The sequence below is a fragment of the Pantherophis guttatus genome, chromosome 1, assembly GCF_059756535.1.
Source record: "Pantherophis guttatus breed Tessera chromosome 1, ASM5975653v1, whole genome shotgun sequence".
Taxonomy (NCBI): Eukaryota; Metazoa; Chordata; class Lepidosauria; order Squamata; family Colubridae; genus Pantherophis; species Pantherophis guttatus.
This window is the reverse complement of record NC_142063.1, coordinates 188,646,454-188,666,969: the sequence shown is the minus strand read 5'-3', so window position 1 is coordinate 188,666,969 and position 20,516 is coordinate 188,646,454.

The window sequence follows — 20,516 nt, the reverse complement described above, 5'->3', positions numbered from 1 at the left end:
CTCGACCTCGTAAGACAATACAGTATTCCTGAGAATGGAGGAGGATCCCCTTTTTTTTCTGGGAAGAATTCTAAAGAGTGTCAGAAGATCCTTTGTTTATTTCAATAAACCACTGCCAGTGACTAGTTAGACTGTGAGCAAGGATCTTTAGATGTATGCTTTGTGCTTCATCTCTCTATCTCTCCCTCCCTTCCTCCCCCTCTCTCCCATAAGATGTGCAGCACTACATACTGAAGTAGACCCAGGGTAACTTTGACCCATTGAAGCAAACCCTTGGATTCCCTGATCTGATAGTAAAATATCTTAACAGGGCTAGGGTTATTATATGCCATGAATGGATGAATATGAAACAGGGGTGAGGATTTTAAAAAAAAATATATTGAACAACTGTACTCAAAATGTTCTGAGACTTTTCAAAGGGGGCCATTTTGTTTTGAATTTGCAGACATTTTTTCCACGTGCAATGTGGAAAAATGTAAATATTCCGCCATAGCAACGATACATAAGTCCTTTTTTCCTGTTATTTTTCATCCTAGGACAGATAGAATAATGATTCATACTCAATTGTACCTGCAATCCCATCTATATAAAAATAGACAATGTGATACAATAAAAAAAAAAAACTTTTAAAACTATCCCCATAACAAAAAAATAGAAACAACAGCTAGCCATGATTTCTTCGGCATTTTGTAGCAAAGCTGTATTGAAAACATTATGATTTATGTTTTATTATTTTTTATGTTTTAAAAAACATAAAATTATTTATGTTTTTAAAAAATGTCACAAAGAGCAATAGCTTTATATTATTGTAGAGTTGAAGGGATGAAAGAACAATATTTCTTAATTCTGGGGCTTAAAACTTGAGTCTAGAAGAAACTTTGTTTTTTGTTTAGAATACTTTTTATTTAAGATTTTAATTACAACAGTAAAATAGAGTCACTCTGATCAACAAGACGGGTAGGAAATAAATGTAATAATAAATCAAAATGAGTAAAAAACAAAAATAAAATACAAATTAAACAGAGAGAGAGGAGAAATAGAAAGACTAAAAAGTACAGAGAAAGAAAAAGTAAGGAAATATGTAAGAAATTACTTCATCCTTGATCTCAAGCATAAACAATTTTAATATCACGTTCTCTTAAAATGCAACAAATGACACCCCCCCCCCCAATCTCATTTCCTATCAATAAACTAACCCTTAAAGTCTCATCATTCTGGCCTGGTCAGCAAAAGTCCTTTGATGCTCTGTTATTTGTATATACTTTTTAATTATTAAAACATCAGCCAGTTTCATTTGTATATCCAGTATAACATCTTTTTCCATATCTTTCTTGTAGATTATCATTTTTAAATCCACTTTCCAATCAGTCTCAGTCTTGTCAGGTAAACTTATTTCTGTTCCTTAACATCTTTTAAACAAAGTCTATTTATGTAGTACTTAAAATTAATATTTGAGTCCATTTTTCTTCAATTCTTCAGTATTTCCAGTATTTAGCTCTATTTTTATTAATAAATCAAATTTAAATATTCATCTTCTTTAATTGGAATCTTTAGCTGGAAGCAGTTCCTTCTGGTTCCCTTCCAGTATCCAACCTTCAGAGCCCCATCTTACCATTTCTTGTTTTTTAGAATTTAAAACAACAGCATTTTCCTTCTTATAATTCATTTCAAAATCTTGAAGGAACCCTGGTGACGCAGTGAGAATGCAGTATTGCAGCCAAAGACTGCCCACAGTCTGGAGTTCGATTCTGACCGGGTTCAAGGTTGACTCTATCCTTCCAAGGTGAGTAAAATGAGGACCCAGATTGTTGGGGGAAACCACCCAGAGAGTGCTGTAAAGTACTATGGGATAGTATATAAATCTAAGTGCTATTGCTATTGCTAAATCCATCTGGACCTTTAATCCATTTATAATTTTCTAAAATCAGCATTCTAATCACCCTTTTGCTGATTATTCCAAAGTAGGTTTTTTAAATCTTTAATCCTATATTTAGAATTTATTTTGCTAAGGATTAAAGGAAAATTACCTGGTTTTTGCTATAAAACTTGCCATTCTGAAGATTTCCAATATTTGAAAAGCAATTAAAAAGTAATTCCAAAAATGATTGAAAATGAGATTTGGTGAACCTTGTGTCCATATAGGCTGCATTACGGCTATGGGTTGACTCCCAGCTACTCAGATCACAAGTCAATCACAAAAACCATGGTTTTTGAAGTCTACTCCAAAAGAAGCAGCTCTCTGGAGTGCATGTCTGCTTACAATCTCTGCTATTTCCAGATTGTTAAATTGGGAGAATGAGGAGACTGGAGACAGGCTTCAGACAACAGCTCTTTATTCAGCAACTATGTACAATCCAGCAGCGAGCTTCTCTGACAGCTTGCCCTTATATAGGGAGCTGCCAGAGGGCTCAGCCAATCATGTTTGAGAATTCTTCCCACTCAAACAACGGACCAGATAGAAAACTATACAACTGTCAATATCTAACACAGATAGACTTTACCAGCCAGAATTCACCGTCTGGCTGCTGATCTCTATGGCAATTCCTTGCCCACTCCTTCAGGGATGGACCATGAATCCTCATTAGAAGTGCCTCAAAAATATCTTTGGAACATTTACATGTGTGCTGTAAGAAAGCCTTGAGGAAACTTTCACAATGACTCCCATATACCCGAGAGCCATAGATTTAGAGAGACATATCAGCTGCTCTGTGAAATGCCTTTCCAAAATTTTGGGATCGATCTGATATGTTATTAGAGTAATATTTAAAAACTACAGGACCAACGCAGTCTGGATCCAGATTGGCTCACACCTTTCTTATACAATTATCAGATTTTGGAGAGCTGTTTTTTCCACTTAAAACCTTATCAATATCAACTCTTAAGCTAATAGAAGTTATTGCAAATTTTTTGCTGGGATCATATAGCATAAATATTCTGTAAAAAAAAAGAAGAGAAGCATGCATGTTACAAAACTAACAGAGTTTATGTCCTTACAAATTCCAACCATGTACTTCCCAGAGCCTTCTACAACCTACGATCTCCTGAAGCAGCATTTAGCTAGGTCTGAGTCAAATAAACCCTCACATTCACTAGGCCCCAGTAGGATGCAGGGTAATTTACAATTTGATAATCCCCTTCAGCCCTTATTAAATCAGCAACACACTGCAGGTGGGAAGCCAGACAAGAAAAATGAAAGGCTGGCAGAGAAGGGGAAGGAGAAACAACCCAATGTATACACCCCAAACAGCTAGGGTTTCACAATCCTACTGCCAACTTTTGTTAGACGGATCCCCCATGTCTTCACTCTTCCCAACAGTGTTGTGAACATTGTATAATGGGGAATGATGTCATCTTTATTTTTAGCACAGAGACTTCCTCTGCAGAACTCCAGCCAGGACATTAGAACAGAAGTATTTCATTATTTGCTTGGATTTGACCTTCTTTCTCCATAAAGTCTTTTAAGTGCAAAGTACACTTACTTTGTTACTGTTAACAAATCTATGCTACAAAAATCTACTATATGCAGCACAGAGGTAGAGGCTTTTATAACTCTTTGCTCCTCTGCATTGATTTATTTGCAAAGCTTCTAACCAGTCTAACCTTCACCAACTGTCAAAATTTCCAGCATACCCATATTTATTTAGTCATCACCTCACTTTTGAAACCTAGAACGTACACACACACAAATAATAATTACGCACATATACTGATATATGTACACACCAGGGGTGAAATCCAGCAGGTTCTGACAGGTTCTGGAGAACCAGTAGTGGAAATTTTGAGCAGTTCGGAGAACCGGTAGTGGAAATTTTGAGTAGTTCAGAGAACCAGCAAATACCGCCTCTGGCTGACCCCAGAGTGGGGTAGGAATGAAAATTTTGCAATATCCTTCCCCCAGGAGTGGGGAGGGAATGCGGATTTTGCAGTATCCTTCCACTGCCACACCCATCAAGCCACGCTCACCAAACCACACTGGTACACACAGACATATATACACACACCCCATGTATGTATTTGTGTTTATTTTATGTGTGTGTGTGTGTGTGTGTGTATTTCTCTTTAGCCAGGTTCTTCCTATGTAAACCAAGATTTTTCTGCAGCCCTAGTTCAGTGAAATCCCAATCCACTAGTTTCTAGGCTTTTTTTCTCCAACAGCCAGCAAGCTCCCTGCTGCTGGCTGCTGGAGAAAAAAAGCCTAGAAACTGGTGGATTGGGATTTCACTGAACTAGGGCTGCATAAAAATCTTGGTTTATGTAGGAAGAACCTGGCTAAAGAGAAATACACATAAAGACCTATGAAAAGAAAACAAATATATATATATATTTGACCTAAATATAGGACATAAAGACCTACAAAAAGAAAAGAAAACAATATATATTTGTTTTCTTTTCTTTTCGTAGATCTTTATGTGTATTTCTCTTTAGCCAGGTTCTTCCTACGTAAACCAAGATTTTTATGCATCCCTAATTCAGTGAAATCCCAATCCACCAGTTTCTAGGCTTTTTTTCCAGCAGCAGGGAGCTGGCTGCTGGCTGCTGGGAAAAAAGCCTAGAAACTAGTGGATTGGGATTTCACTGAACTAGGGCTGCAGAAAAATCTTGGTTTACGTAGGAAGAACCTGGCTAAAGAGAAATACATACATACATACATACATACATACATACTTACATACATACATACATGCACGTCTTGGCATATTTGGGTCTTATCCCGTGTAAGATTGAGAGTATCTTGGTGACGTTTCGACGAGGTCCCACTCGTCGTCTTCAGGCTGGTGTCTTCGGCTTCGTGCTTGTGAGAGCAAAGCATGATCGGAGATGCCGGCTCTCTATAAATACTGGTGGGGAGAATGTGGAGTGCTGACTTTGTTGTTGTAAACTGGTGTTCTGTCCCCAACCACACGCACACACACCAACAGACGTTCAAGAGTTAAAGACCAAACCAGCCGGCAAAATCCTTTTCCTTATGATAACGGAACTTGGCAACAACCTAGTGGCTGCCTGCCAAAAGTTTATTATTTACGAAGAGGAGAGATAACTTCTCCCCACTTCTGATACATCAAAAGAAACAGCTCAATAATTACGGAGTTAATCAAGTCCAGAGATAATCCAGCAAAGTCTATAGCAAAAAGTCCGGCAATGCAGAATGGCATGGAAGCTTTCAGCTTTGTTCGTCACAAGGTTTGACTGGTCACCATGCTCCCTTTTATATCCTGTGGGGTGTGGTCCAGTGACTCAGCCTAATCTCGGGCATGCCTTTTCTTCTGTTGCGCGTGCTTATCCCTGCGATGCTGGCGTGGATCCAGCCAAGACTCATTACCCTCATCACTGTCCATCTGTGGCTGCGTGGACGTGCTTGGCCCCGGGCCTATCTCTTGCCCTTCGGCGGACACCGAAGGCATTGCTAGAGAGGAGGGTCCTGGAGAGGGAGGCCTTGCCAACTCCTCTCCTTCACTCTCGGAATCCTCTCCTGCTGATGACACAGGCTCAGGTAACGGAGCCACAACAGCGGGTTGGTTGGCTGTGTTGTTACAACTTGATTAGTAGATGGAGTTGATGTTTGCAGATTAGTCGGCTGTTTCGTAACATCCTATGTGGCTGAGGTCCTAGATGTGTGCCCATTAGCCTTTTGTGTTGTATTATGATTCAAAATCAATTTCATGTCCTTTTGTTTTAAGGTGCTGGAAAAGGGAGGAAGTTTTTTCTTCTTTCCTTTGTTTTCCTTTCCTTGTTTGTTTCCAGCACCTTAAAACAACAGGACATGAAATTGATTTTGAAGGAACCAAATTAATCTCCAAAACTGAACACTTCAACAAGAGAATAATTATGGAAGCTATCAAAATAGAGAAACACTCCCATAATATGAATAAAGTGGAATTATCCAGCCTGGTGGCGCAGCAGACTAATAGCCTGTTAGCTGCCCCCAATTACTGCTACTTCGAATCTCCCCAGGCTCAAGGTTGACTCAGCCTTCCATCCTTTCTAAGGTAGGTAAATTGAGGACCCAGTTTGTGGGGGCAATAAGCTGACTTTGTATAAATATACAAAAGTATGAAGGCTATTGCTTAAAAGCATTGTAAGCCGTCCTGAGTCTTCGGAGAAGGGCGGCATATAAATCAATTTTTTTTAAAAAAAAATGTGACGATACCTCCCGCATACCAGACATCTGGAAACTAGCCCTAGTCAACAAACGAGCCCCAGCCACAAACATTGACACCAGATCCAGGATAACACATGACGCCACTACCAATCATCCTCAACAGATTCAATCCCATCCCATAGACGAAATGCAACCACCGTCCAGGGGCCAAACTACAGCAGCATCGCCAGCTACTGCGCCCTCCTCCAATCCCCACACAAAGCAAACTAACACACACCATGAACACATGACAAGACCTCAGACTCAGAGTCAAACGAAAGCCCGGGATGTTGCATCACAGCCATCTGCTCAAGACAATACATCACAGAACTCAGGATGTTACAACACTAAAGCTCAGGATATTACAACACAGCTAATTACCCAGGATGTTGCAGCCACAGGACTCAGGATGTCACAAAACTAGAGCTCAGGATGCTACCACACAACCCATTACCCAGGTCAATACAACACAAAAGGCTAATGGGCACACATCTAGGACCTTGGCCACAGAAGATGTTACAAAACAGCCGATTAATCTGCAAACATCAACTCCATCTACTAATCAAGATGTAATAACACAGCCAACCAACCCGCTTACAACAACAAAGCCAGCACTCCACACCTCCCCACCAGTATTTATAGAGAGCCGGCATCTCCGATCACACTTTGCTCGCACAAGCACGAAGTCGAAGACACCAGCCTGAAGATGACGAGTGGGACCTCGTCGAAACCTCACCAAGATACTCTCAGTCTTACATGGGAAAAGACCCGAATATGCCAAGACTTGCATACCTGTACCCGTGAAAATCTACGAAAACAAATGTTTTTCCGAAAATAAGAACTTATATTTTTTTGAACCCTGAAATAAGCGCTTGGCCTTATTGCCATGCGCTCAAAAGCCCGATTGGGCTTATTATCAGGGGATGTCTTATTTGGGGGGAAACAGGATGGGTGGCCAATACACTTAATAAACGAATAAACTTGATGTAGAACTGTAAAAATAGAACTATATAATACATTCTGGAGATGGCTGATCACCTAGAATCAACAGTTATAAACACTGGGGGTTTTTTTTCTTCAAACAAGGAAAGGAAAACAAAGAAAATCCCAATTTTTTATCATTCTGTGAATTATAGGGCACTATAAAAATAAACAAAATAATATTATTATGCTCACCATAGCCATGCCAGTTTAGCTTCTGCTACTTCAGCAATTGTAATTAGTTTATGTGATAGCATATTTTTTAAAAATATACCGTACTTTCTCACTGAAGCCTAAATAAACAGGGACAATGATCTAGATTGAAGCAATCAGGGGCCCAGACTAATAGTGGCACAATAACCATTTTATAAATAGCTATTACTCATCACCACAAGTTGCCCCCCCAACCTCTCCCCCCTCCTCCTCCTCCTCCTTCTTCCCCCCCTCTCTCTCCATCCCTCCCTCCCCCCCTCTCTCTTTCTCCAGTTTTCACAGCATGGCATCATGTCACACAGCAGCAGAAGTGAATTTATTCTTCATTTTAAACTGATTTGGTTATTACAGTATATGAAGTGGTTCGGGAATAACGAGAGGCACAACCAAGCAAGTGACAACAGCTCTTTAATTTACAGTGAGACTTCAGCAAAAACTCAGAGGCTGCAGCCCTCCTTATATACAATCCTGGAGGGACTGTCAGCCAATCAGAAACGTAGGCAGGTTTGAAACTCCCGCTTAAAAGTATCAATACATAACATCCCTCCCTTCCCAGAAGGCACTAACATTCAAAAATTTACATAAGTACACACAAAATCTCGCAGGTGCCCAGGCCGAGTTCTCATCCTAGTTGACCTGTGCAGTTCAGTGTTTGGTGGGGCGTCGAGCTGGTCGGAGGGACTTTCTGTCTCTCCCGGCTCTGCCAATGGAACCTCCTGGATTTTGTCCGGGGCGTGGTTATCCCCGGTTGGGAGTGGCGACTCGCTGGGGCAGCGCTGGAACCAGGGCTTGTCAGCTAAGTATTCTTGCGAACCCGGGCTTGAGTTAGCTGTTTTGGGAAAGTTGTTATAGTTAGGCTCGGAGATGTCTAAATTTATGTTTGCTTCGCCGACTACCCTTTTTCTCAGTTGGTCTATGTGGCGCTTCCAGAGTCTGTCTACCCCTACGTCTACCGTATAAGATTTCGGGCCTGTTATGCCCACTATGGTTCCTGCAACCTATAGAGGTCCGCTGGCATAGTTGCGAGCGAACACCGGGGACCCAACCTGAAACTGTCTTAGTCCAGAGGTCTCTCCCTTGAAATTTTCGTGCGAGTAGTTGGGGTGAAGCCTATCTAACACGCACCGGAGCTTCCTGCCCATGAGGAGCTCTGCTGGGCTTCTCCCTGTGGCTGTGCATGGTGTGGCATGCTGGACAGCTAAGAATTGATCTATCCTGGCCTGCCAGTCCCCGTTATCTAGTCTGGATAGGGCCTCTTTGGCCGTTCTTACAAAACGTTCGGCCAATCCGTTAGAAGCCGGGTGGAACGGGGCCGATAGGGCATGGCGGATGCCCAGTCGGGCCAAGTATCCCTCGAACAGGGTTGCTGTGAATTGAGGGCTGTTGTCAGATACTAGGGTATCCGGTAGGCCATGTGTGGCAAACAGCTTGCGAAGGGCTTTAATAACTGCCTCGGCTGTGGTAGAGGGCATTAGAATTATTTCAAGCCATTTCGAAAAGGCATCAACTACAATTAAAAATGTTTGCCCGTGGAAGGGGCCGGCAAAATCAATATGGATCCTCCCCCATGGCCCTTTTGGTTTCTCCCACTCTCGGATGGGCGCTACCGGGGGATCAGGCCGAGACTCCTGGCAGGGTCTGCACCTTCCCACCCACTCGGAGATAACTTGGTCCATGTTGGGCCACCATACATAACTGCGGGCTAAACTTTTCATTCTGACAATGCCCGGATGCCCTTTGTGCAGCAATTCTAAGACCCTTGTTCGTAGTTTTGTTGGCACTACCACCCTGTCACCCCACAACAAACAACCACCTTGCGTAAACAGTTCGTTTCGTTTGTTTACAAAACCTTGGTAGTCCCCCCCGTCCACCGGCCACCCTTTAAGCACCCACCCCATCACAGTGCGAATGATCGGGTCCCTGGCTGAGGCTTTTGCCACGTCGGCAGAGGAAATGGGTCCCAAAGTTAATGTGTCCAGTAGAAGGACGGAGGCCTCTGGTGTTGGATTGGTCAGTAAGTCAGGTAGGGGACAGCGGCTGAGGGCATCCGCGTGACCCAGGGTCCGTCCGGGTCGATGTACAAGCTGATATGAATAGGCCGAAAGAAAAATAGCCCATCTAGTCAAACGTGGGGAAAGAGCAGTGGGGGTGGGCCTGTCGCCTGCCAAAAGTCCTAGCAAGGGCCGGTGATCAGTCACAAGTTCGAATTGCCGGCCAAAGAGGTATTCGTGGAACTTTTTAACCCCTGCAATTGCAGCCAGAGCCTCTCTGTCCAATTGGCTATAGTTTCACTCTGCGTTTGACAGAGTGCGAGAGTAAAACTCAATGGGCGCCTCTAGGCCGTTCGGCAGTCTATGGCCTAGGACGGCACCAACTCCTACGGGGGAGGCGTCACAAACCAATACAAGCGGTAGCGCTGCGTTGTATTGGATTAAGAAACTGTCTTCCGATAGAAGTCTCTTTACTGCCTCAAAAGCGGCTGCTTGTGGTTTCCCCCAGACCCATGGTACATTCTTCCCCAATAGTTTGTGTAAGGGATCTGCGACGGTAGCTTTGTCTTTCAGGAACATTGAGTAAAAATTAAGCAGTCCAAGGAAGGCTTGGAGCTCTGCTTTGGTCTTGGGGGCAGGTGCGCTCTTAATCGCTCTCACCTTGCTTTCGGTAGGGTGGATGCCTGTGCCGTCCACCCTGTACCCCAAAAATTCAACGGAGGGGACAGCGATCATACATTTATTTTTCTTTAACTTTAGTCCCGCTTCCCTAAATCTAGAAAGGACGTTCCTTACTCTGTCCCCTAACTGACGTTCGTCCTGAGCGCTGACTAGAACGTCATCAAAATAAGGCACCACTCCGGGAAGCCCTTGCAGAAGGCGCTCCATGGTGCTTTGAAACAGGCCGGGTGCGATGCTCACCCCAAACTGGAGCCTGGTGCATTTGAATGCACCCCTATGAGTTACAATCGTTTGCGCCTCTGCTGTGGCATCATCAACTGGTAATTGTTGATAGGCCTGAGCCAGGTCTAATTTGGCAAAAAATTTTCCGGGCCCCAGGGAGTGTAGTAGATGATGCACGATCGGCACCGGATAGGCGCTCGGCTGCCAAGCCTTGTTGATCGTGCACTTGTAGTCGGCGCAGATCCTAATTGAGCCGTCGGACTTTACTGGGGTTACTATAGGGGTTTCCCACTTTGCATGGTCAACGGGAACCAACACCCCTTGTTTAATTAGTTTGTCCAGTTCCGCATCGATCTTTGGTTTCAATGCGAAAGGCACCCGTCTGGCCTTGAGTCTTATTTGGGCTACGTTGGGGTCTAAATTAAGGGAGATAGCGGTCCCCACATACTTGCCCAACGTGTCCCCGAAAACGTCCTGGAACTCGGTCAGGAGGCTGTCTTTTAACGATGACTTGAGCATCTGGTGGACGCCGGTGAAGCCCATGCCGAGGGCTCAGAACCACCCCATGCCGAGAAGGCTGGGGAGCTGCTTCGTGACGATGGTCAGTGGCAGGTCTCTTTCGTAGTCTCCGTAGGTTACTCGGAACGTGCCCACGCCTTCGAGGGGGACTCGGTTTCCCTGGTAGTCTAGGATGCGCAGTCTCTGTTTGGAGAGCTGGTCCTTCCGGAACGACGGCAGGAGGGTCTTTAGGGTCGCCCAAGACATTATGGAGAGAGCCGATCCAGTGTCGATCTCCATCGAGCATGGCTTGCCGTTGATTTCGACCACCGTGCTGACTTTGTCCTCGATTTCCGCGCTGGCCTGGTCTATGTGAATGCTGCGGCCATCTCGAGGTTCAAATTCGCGCCGTTTTTTCGCGCCGCCTTCTCTCGTTGGCTGTTTCTGGCGCGTTGATTCTGGTTGGCTGCGGCGCTCACGTGTTTGGTGTTTTTTGGGCAGAATGGCTCTACAGACTCGCGCCAAGTGCCCTTTTTTCTCGCAACGCCTGCAAATAGCCTCCCTGTATTTGCAGGACAGTCTATCATGGTGCCCTCCACAGCTGGGGCAGCTTCGCCGCGGGCTGCCTGTGTCTTTTCTCTGGTGCTCCGTTCGGAAAACGTCCTCATCCGACTCGGACTCCTAGCTGGATCCGGCGTCTTCTCTGTGCACCGGGGCAGACTTGGGGTTGTCTTTGCTGGTCAGCGGATGCTGCAGCGTTTCTGCGGCTTTTGTGGAGGCTTCATGAGCCCTGGCCTCGTCTAGGGCTCCAGCAAGCGTCAGATCAGTCTTGGCGAGTAGGCGCCGTTGCAGCCTAATGTCCCGAACACCACAGATAAGTTGCTCAAGCAACGCATCGTCTAAGTCTCTATAGTCGCAATGGGTTGCGGCTTTCCTCAGGCTGGCCATGTATGCACTGACCGGTTCTCCCTCTCGCTGAATGCGCTGTCTGAGTTGGTATCGTTGCACGAACTTGGAGGGCACGGGAGCATAGTGAGCCCGGAGCGTGGCCATCAGGGTGTCCCAGGAGACGGTCTGGACCGGCGTTGGCTCACACAGTGACTCTGCCATCTCGAACACATCCGGTCCGCAGTGGCTTAGGAAGAGGGCCCTCTTCCTATTAGCGGAGAGCCCTTGCATGTCGCTGGCTTCGAGCGAGCATTCGAACCTCGTTAGATACGAGACCCATTTTTCGCGGGTCAGATCAAAAGTCTTGGGCGGAACGTAGGCAGACATGTTCGGTATGCCTCCAGTAGTTCGCCTCGTCGCCTAGCTGAAGCTCGTGGTCTCACTGGTTCGCTTCTTGTGACCTCAATCCCACCTTCGTCGCCAATGAAGTGGTTCGGGAATAACGAGAGGCACAACCAAGCAAGTGACAACAGCTCTTTAATTTACAGTGAGAGTTCAGCAAAAACTCAGAGGCTGCAGCCCTCCTTATATACAATCCTGGAGGGACTGTCAGCCAATCAGAAACGTAGGCAGGTTTGAAACTCCCGCTTAAAAGTATCAATACATAACAGTATACTTCACCAGGAAAGACTAAAAATGAGAAGCAGCATGGGGGAATCTAAAATGCTGTGCAAGATGAGAGGTACAGTTGTGTTGCTACCCTTGAAAAAATAGGTAGTATCATGCTTTACCATGATATGACAAGCGGTCATATACCCACTTGTAAGCAAGTTCAATGGATGTCTATGAGTAATGATTTTACTGGTTGTACTGAATTCCTGTTTTTATACTGGCTTTTGTTTGTGAGCCACCCAGAGACTTGTGTAAAATAGAAATTTTATATATATATATATATAAATAAATGCTAATTACTCTATTACATTGTTGCAAAACCTGACTTAGCTTGACCTGGTACTCCTTAGGTCAGAGGTCTTCAAACTTGGCAGCTTTAAGACTTGTGGACTTAAACTCTCAGAATTCTCCAGCCAGCTATATTGAAGTCCACAAGTCTTAAAGCTGCCAAGTTTGAAGACCTCTGCCTTAGGTGGTTGGGCCATTTAATGAATGAATGAGAGGCATCCCCTCTATTTATACTGAACAATCATAATAAAAGAATGTACAATAACGATTGGTAGAAAGTTCAGTTGTAGCAAAGAATACTTTATAACATTTTAATGTTCCTCCATAAGAAAGTATATAGAAATACATCATTTGAGGCCTAGGGGCCCTTGAAAACCTTAACTGTTGCTCAGAAACCCTGCAAAAGCTGTCAATAATTTGGAGTCAAAGGGTGCAGGCAGTCCTCTCTTACCAATTGCCTTGTTTAGCAGCCATTCAAAATTATGACAGTTGGGAAAAAAAAACATCCTTAGAACCAAACCTCACATTTTTTACCTGTAGTCACAAATCGCCATTTGCAAGCTTTACAACCAGCTTCCTACAAGCAAAATTAATGAAGAGTGGGAAGTAAAATCATCATTTGCTGTCCTATGATGTCTTGTTTAATGCCTGTGGAGATTCGCTTAATGCCAGAAGCAGAATTCACATCATAAGTCTGGCACAGTCGTATGATTTTTCACTTATTGACTGGAACTAAGTTCCAGAAAGCAAGGACCACCTGTATACCTAGCAAGCAAGCATATTGAATTTAACTATATATTTTTCTTAAATTCAACCTAGAGTCCTTTTAATAATCCCTTTTACTTCTTAACCTGTGACCCCCCCCCCAGTATAGAACTCAGAACCAAACGAAGCCCCAAATTTACTAACAAATATTTCTTCTGATTTCTTCTAAGCTAGATTTTTGTCCAATTTTGAAATCAAAATATTAAAAGAATACATATTTTAATCAATCTCTGTAGGTTAATCAAAGTAATTCTTCATTAACAGATCTCAAATGTATTTCCAATAAATATCTTTTTAATTTTGGAATAAAAAGTGAAAGTCAGTTTACTCATATAAAGCTAGTGAAATGGGAAAACTTAATTGTTAGTGACAATGTGGTTGCTTAGCTGGTTATTTTTTAAAACAAGTCTTAAATAAATTTATCATTTGGAATTTTTTAAAAGAATATATCATTTGTAAAAGTGGCCGCTCACCAAAAATCCTTTGTCTGCAGAACCCACTAATAGAGAAATATAAAGTCAAAATGCAAGATACTATAAAACTCTTTTTATATCATGAATATTTAGTTTTGCCGAATGAAATGTAAACTTTCTTGGGAGGTTTGGCAGGTGGTGTTCTATAAATGTTCAAATAAACAAATAATGAAGGGAAAATATTTTAAGCTATAGTTGCTGATGAATTAATGGCATCCAAGAAGCTACTCAGACATATGACCAGACTGCATTTGATCCCACTGAACCATTAGTAGGTAAAGGAACAATGTATTGTGATTTCTGCAGTAGTAGTGCCTATTTTCAGGCTATCTATATATTCATGGTTTATCAGTACTGCTGACATAACTCTATTCTTTTTTTTTTATTGCAAAAGTTTTACAATTACATTTTCACCCCTTTTTCCCCCCCACCTCCCCCCCCAAACTTCCCAACCTCCCTAACCCTCCCTAACCCTCCCCTCCCCCCAGACTTCCCTATAATATACTCATAATCATGAAGAACCCTAATATAACACTTATATATAAACTTGAGCCCCTCCCTCCCCTGTATAATTTTTCTCTTTATCTCATTACTTTAAAAAATTTCTAGTACATTGTTTTCAAGTAAAAACTATTTGATACTTTCTAGTTTGATATTTGTTCTGAACATATTCTATCCACCTTTTCCATTCCCACTCATAAGTCTCTTGTGAACAGTCTTTTAAATATGCTGAAATCTTCGCCATCTCTGCAAAACTGGCCATCTTCAAAGTCCATTCCTCGATAGTGGGCAAAGCTTCATTCTTCCAGTATTTACCTATCAACAATCTTGCTGCTGTTATCATATACAATATCAATTTTGTTTCACCCAATGTAAAACCCTTAACTATACCCAATAAAAACAGTTGTGGAGAAAATTGAATTTTTTTCTTCAAAACATTCTGCATGACCCACCAAATTTTTATCCAAAAAGCCTTAACTTTCCTACAGGTCCACCAGACATGATAATACGTAGCATCCAAACATTCACATCTCCAACATTTTGGCTGAACATTAGGGTACATACATGACAACTTTTTGGGATCTAAATGCCATCTATAAAACATTTTGTAGAAATTTTCCCTCAAGTTCTGCGACTGTGTAAATTTAACATTCTGAACCCAAATTTTTTCCCATGTTTCCAGCATCACTGGTTCTTCAAAATTCTGTGCCCACTTAATCATACAGTCTTTAACTAATTCAGTTTCTGAATCTCTTTCTAGCAAAACATTATAAAGCCTTTTGATATGCATTGGACCTTTCTCTCTTATATGTCTAACCAATTCTTCCTCATGCAACATAATACCAGTTTTTTGGTCCTCTTTCCATCTCAGTTGTAATTGATTATATTGTAACCAAGTTAAATTAATCCCTTCGTCCAACAGTGTCTGCAATGTCTTCAGCTGCCATCTACCCGCATCTGTAAAAAGAACCTCTTTATATAAAAACCCCCCGAGTGACATTATATTTGTATTCCACAAAGTATGACCAAGATCCAGCCATAGCGGTATTTTATAATCCCATTTGAATCGGTGCTTCTTCCAAACTCTCATCAAAGAGTCTCTAAGTATATGACTTTTAAATACTTTATCTACTTTGTCGTCGTAAAATAAGTAAGCATGCCATCCAAATTCAAGGTCAAAACTTTCTGCATTCAGTATTCCAGTCTTTTTCCTTCCAAACCAATCACTTGTTAAAGTTAAAGCTGCTGCCTCATAATATAGCTGTAGGTTTGGAAGTTTAAGACCTCCTCTTTCTGGAACATCTTGCATAATTTTCAATTTCACTCTCGGCTTCTTCTCATTCCAGACAAACTTATTCACTCCAGATTGCCAAACTTTCAATTGTTTATCACTTTTAAGCACCGGAATCATTTGAAACAAAAAAAGAAATCTTGGCAAAATGTTCATCTTAACTGCTGCTATTCTTCCAAGTAAAGACAGCTGCAGTTTTTTCCAAATCTCCATGTCTTTCTGCACCTCTCGCCACAACACCTCATAGTTATTTTGAAACAATTTCATGTTTGATTCTGCAACCTGAACTCCTAGATATTTTACCTTAGGTACAGTCTCAAAACCTGCCCTCCTTTCAAGCTCATGTTTGCGATCTTGTGTCATGTTTTTAACTATCATTTTAGTCTTTTTTGGATTCAGTCTAAAACCTGAAACTTTACCATAGTCTTGTATAATGTCCTTCATCAGGATTATTGATTCCATTGGTTGTGATAGGGTAACAACCAGATCATCTGCAAATGCCTTTATTCTGTAATCCTCTTGCCTAATCCTTATTCCTTTCAAAGTATTAGAGTCCCGTATTGTATTTAACAAGACTTCTAGTGTTAGAATAAATAGGAGTGGGGACAACGGACATCCCTGTCTTGTTCCTTTTTCAATTTTAAACTCTGTTGTCAAACTTCCATTAATGATGATCTGTGCCTTTTGCTCTTGGTAAATTGCTGAAATCGCTTGTATAAATTGATCCCCAAAATCCATCTTTTTTAAAGTCTTTAGTAGAAAATTCCAATCAACTCTGTCAAAGGCCTTCTCTGCGTCCAAAAAGACCAGCATTGCAGGAATCTGTTTATTCTTGTCAAGATATTCCAATAAATCTATTACTTGCCTTACATTGTCCTTCATGTGTCTGCCCTCGATAAATCCCGCTTGGTCCTCATGAATCACCTTTTGGATTACTGGCATCAACCTGTTGGCTAATACTTTTGCATAGATTTTATAATCTGTATTCAAAAGAGATATTGGTCTATAATTCTCTGGTTTTTTAGGACCGACTTGTTCTTTTGGTATCAAAGATATGTAAGCTGTTGTCCATGATGGGGGTATTTTACCCCCTTGTTGAATATTGCAAAATAAGTCTCTAAGTTGTTCCACCATTTCAGCTTGCAAGGTTTTGTAATACACTGCAGTCAAACCATCCGTACCAGGAGCTTTGGCTGTTTTTAACTGTTTAATTACTACTATTATCTCCTCCTCTGTTATAGGATAATTCATCCTTTCCTTTTGTTGATCAGTAATTTTTGTAACTCTTTTATCGTTTAAATATTTTTCTATAAGTCCATTCTGCACCTCCTCCTTGGCATATAATTTGTATAATAGTCCACAAAAGCTTCTTTAATTAATTTTTGTTGAAAAATTTCTTTCCCTCCAATATCAGTACTATCTATAGTCCGTATACTTTGTTTTTTCCTCAATGTGTAAGCCAACCATCTGCCCGGTTTATTAGCGTTGCAAAATGTATTATGCTTCGCATATTGTAAGTTTGTTGCAACTTGTTCCGCCATAAGCATTTGGAATTGGTCTTTCAAAAGTTTTATAGCACTGCTTATTCTTTCATCTGTTGGATTTTTAATAAGTAACTGTTCTTTATTCTTTATTTCTATTTCCAATTCAGATCTTTTCTTTTGTCGAAACAGTCTATGTTTAGAGTTCATGTAAATAAGTACCCCTCTCATATAAGCTTTGCTTGCATCCCAGACAATTTGAATTGGGGTACCTTTATTCAGATTTATTTCAAAGAATTCTTTCAGATGCTTTTTAAGTTCTATTGTATTTTTTTCATATCTAAACAAGTTCTCATTTAATCTCCAGGAACGTCTCTCAACCTTATCCATCTCAATTTCTATCCATACTGGGCTGTGGTCAGTCAAAGTTCTTGGAAAAATCTTTGTCCTTTTTGTCTTGACAAGTAAATCATCTGACAACAAGATAAAGTCAATCCTAGAGAAGGATCTGTGTCTATCAGAAAAGAAAGTGTAGTCCAGTTCTTTTGGATTATGTATTCTCCAAACATCTTTTAGTTCCATATCTTCTTTCATATCAAAAAAGGTCTGTGGTAGTCTGATTCTAGACTTTGCCAAACTCTTTTTATCTAATTTAGAATCAATTACTCCATTCCAGTCTCCCATAATTAAAATAGATCTATAATCCCATTGCAATATTTTGGTATGTAGCATCTTGTAGAAATAGTCCTGTTGTTGATTGGGAGCATAAATTCCAATCAAAAGAATTTGGCCCTTCGCCGTAAGCAATTCAATTGCTACAAACCTACCATCTTCATCTGTTTCTATAACTTTAGCTGTTAATTTTTTATTTACGTAGATAACCACACCATTCTTTTTTTGCGAAGTTGAAGATATAAAATGTATTCCTAGTTTGGAGTTTATCAGATATTTTTGATCTTGAGTTGTGATATGCGTTTCTTGTAAACAAATTATATCATTATTAAATTGTTTCAAATATGTAAATAATTTCTTCCTTTTCTGTGCTGAATTCAACCCATTAACATTCCAGGATAAACACTTAAAGGTCATCAGCCTCTTTTCGGAGCACAGAGCAAAATACTTGAAGGTCATCCGAAAGCTTCGATTTCGCTCCTCCCATAGCTCCGATCTCATGTGCAGTACTCTTAACTGCCTCCTTGTCTTGTCTTTCCTGTTGTTGTTGTTGCTTTTGTTTAAGTAACTTAGATTGAGCTCTAGTTATACGTTGATCCTTAAATTCAATCATCCGAACCGAGTCCAAAATTGGAGAAGATTCCAGCAAGGGCTCATCCAAAAAACCTCCTTCTGCACCTTGCACTCCTTCTAATTCCTGCTTAGACTGTTCTTGCAATTCTCGTTGAGGTTGCTTCTCTTCACTCTCTTTAATCTCCAAAACTGTAGATGTATGTGGAGATGGTGTTCTTACCTTAAGAATAGTAGTATAAAAGTGTTGTGCCTTCTCCACGGTATTCAAACGGTATCTTTCTCCCTTGTATCTGAAAATTATCCCGGCTGGTGCGTCCCATCGGAAGGGTATCTGTAAATTTTGCAATTCCTTAACAAGAAAGCCAAATTCTTTTCTAGCTTTCAACATTTTAGGAGGTAATTCTTTAAAAATTCCAATTCGTGAGCCCCCGACTTGTACAGAAGTGTAAAAGGATTTTTGCAGGATATCATTTCTTATTTCTCTTTCTGTAAAATATATGACCACATCTCTAGGTAATTGTCTTTGTCTGGCCACCCAAGAGTTCACTCTGTAAATTTTGTCTATTTTATGAAAAACCACATCAGGATTAACTTGTAGAATCTTAGCCAAGGCCTCAGAACAGACTTGTCTCAAATCCTGTCTTTCCTCCTCTCGAATTCCCCGAAGCCGTATAGCGAACTCCATTGCCCTGAATTGTATCATAACAATCTCATCTTCAACTCTCTGCATTTTATTGTCAACATCAGCAATTTTATAGTCATTGTCTTTCATCTTTACATTAATTTCTGATTTAAATTCTTCAACTTTAAAATCAACTTTCCCAATAAATTCTGCCAGGCCAGATGCCACTTCTGATATTTTTTTGGTCACCTTATTTTGATTCTGTTTCACCATATCTTTAACTTCATTAATTTCCTGCATAAATTCCTGGTGTGATTTTTGAAGTTTATCATCTATCCCCTGATGTGATTTTTGAAGTTTGTCATCTATCTCCTGTTGAGATTTTTGAAATTTAACATCCAAAGTTTTAGAAATGAATTCTTTTAAATCTCCCACATCAAATTCTCTTTTTTGAGTCTGTAACTGTTGAGCAGGGGGAAGCTGCGTTTCATGTTTGTGTGTGGGGGATCCCCCCCCTGTTGCCTTCCCTTCCTGCTTCTTTGAAGCCATCATGCCACGTAAGCTAGTTTTTCTGAAGAGGGAAATTCTTTTTCCTTTCCCTCTTCCACAGAAACTTCTAAAAAAGTCCCCCAGATTTAATCAAGTGAAACTGAAGTAAAGCAAAGTCAAATTTTAGAAAAAGAAATTTTTTCTTTAGATAGAGCAACTTTGTAGCAACTTTATAACTTTGTAGCAAAGCAGGAAGGCTTCACAAATCCACTTTCACTAGCTCGTTAACTCAAATGCTGGGCGCCATATTTTTTCAAATCACTTTCACTCACTCACTTTCTCTTTTGAATTAGAAAGTCAACAAAGCACTAATACTTGCAGTTTTTAAGTTTCTGGATTCAAGTTGATATTTCCGCTGTTTGTTAAGTTTAGTTCCTTTCGCTTTAAAAGTTTGCTGCTGCCGGCTTGTTCTGCTAATTAGCAGAAACGTCCCACGCCGCCCGGAGTTCAGCAGGTTGGAAGGGAGCCACGCCTGTTTCCTCCCCAGAAACAATTCCCTGGGGGGTTACAGGGGCTCAACCTGTGCCCTGCTATCTCTTCTCCTTCAATCTTCAAGATTTTGGAGTTTTCGAGCCGCTCCTCGATCGCGGGGCGGCTCTACAGGCGGCGGGGCTGGCGGTCTTTAAAGAAACACCGCCGTCGCCGAGGCTCGCAAACCGGAAGTCGACATAACTCTATTCTTAAGTAATTATCTATGTAAGTAATGTTCAGGAGGCATTATGTGGGCGCAACATGAGTGAATGAAATGGATAGCTATAATTATGGATGGATGGATGGTTGGATGGATGAATCAATGGATCAATAGATTGATGGACAGAAGGATCTTTATTACAGCCAAAAGCCAAAGATGGAAGGTATAATTGAAAACAACTTTAAAAAAAAAAGTAAAAATAGAATTCTACAGCTAATTGTGATAGTTGAGGTAAAAGCCTCCCAATTTTTCTTCTCTGTGGCAAATAAATAAATAAACAAACAAACAAACAAATAAGTAGTTGATTTTTTTTAATCTTTGGAGA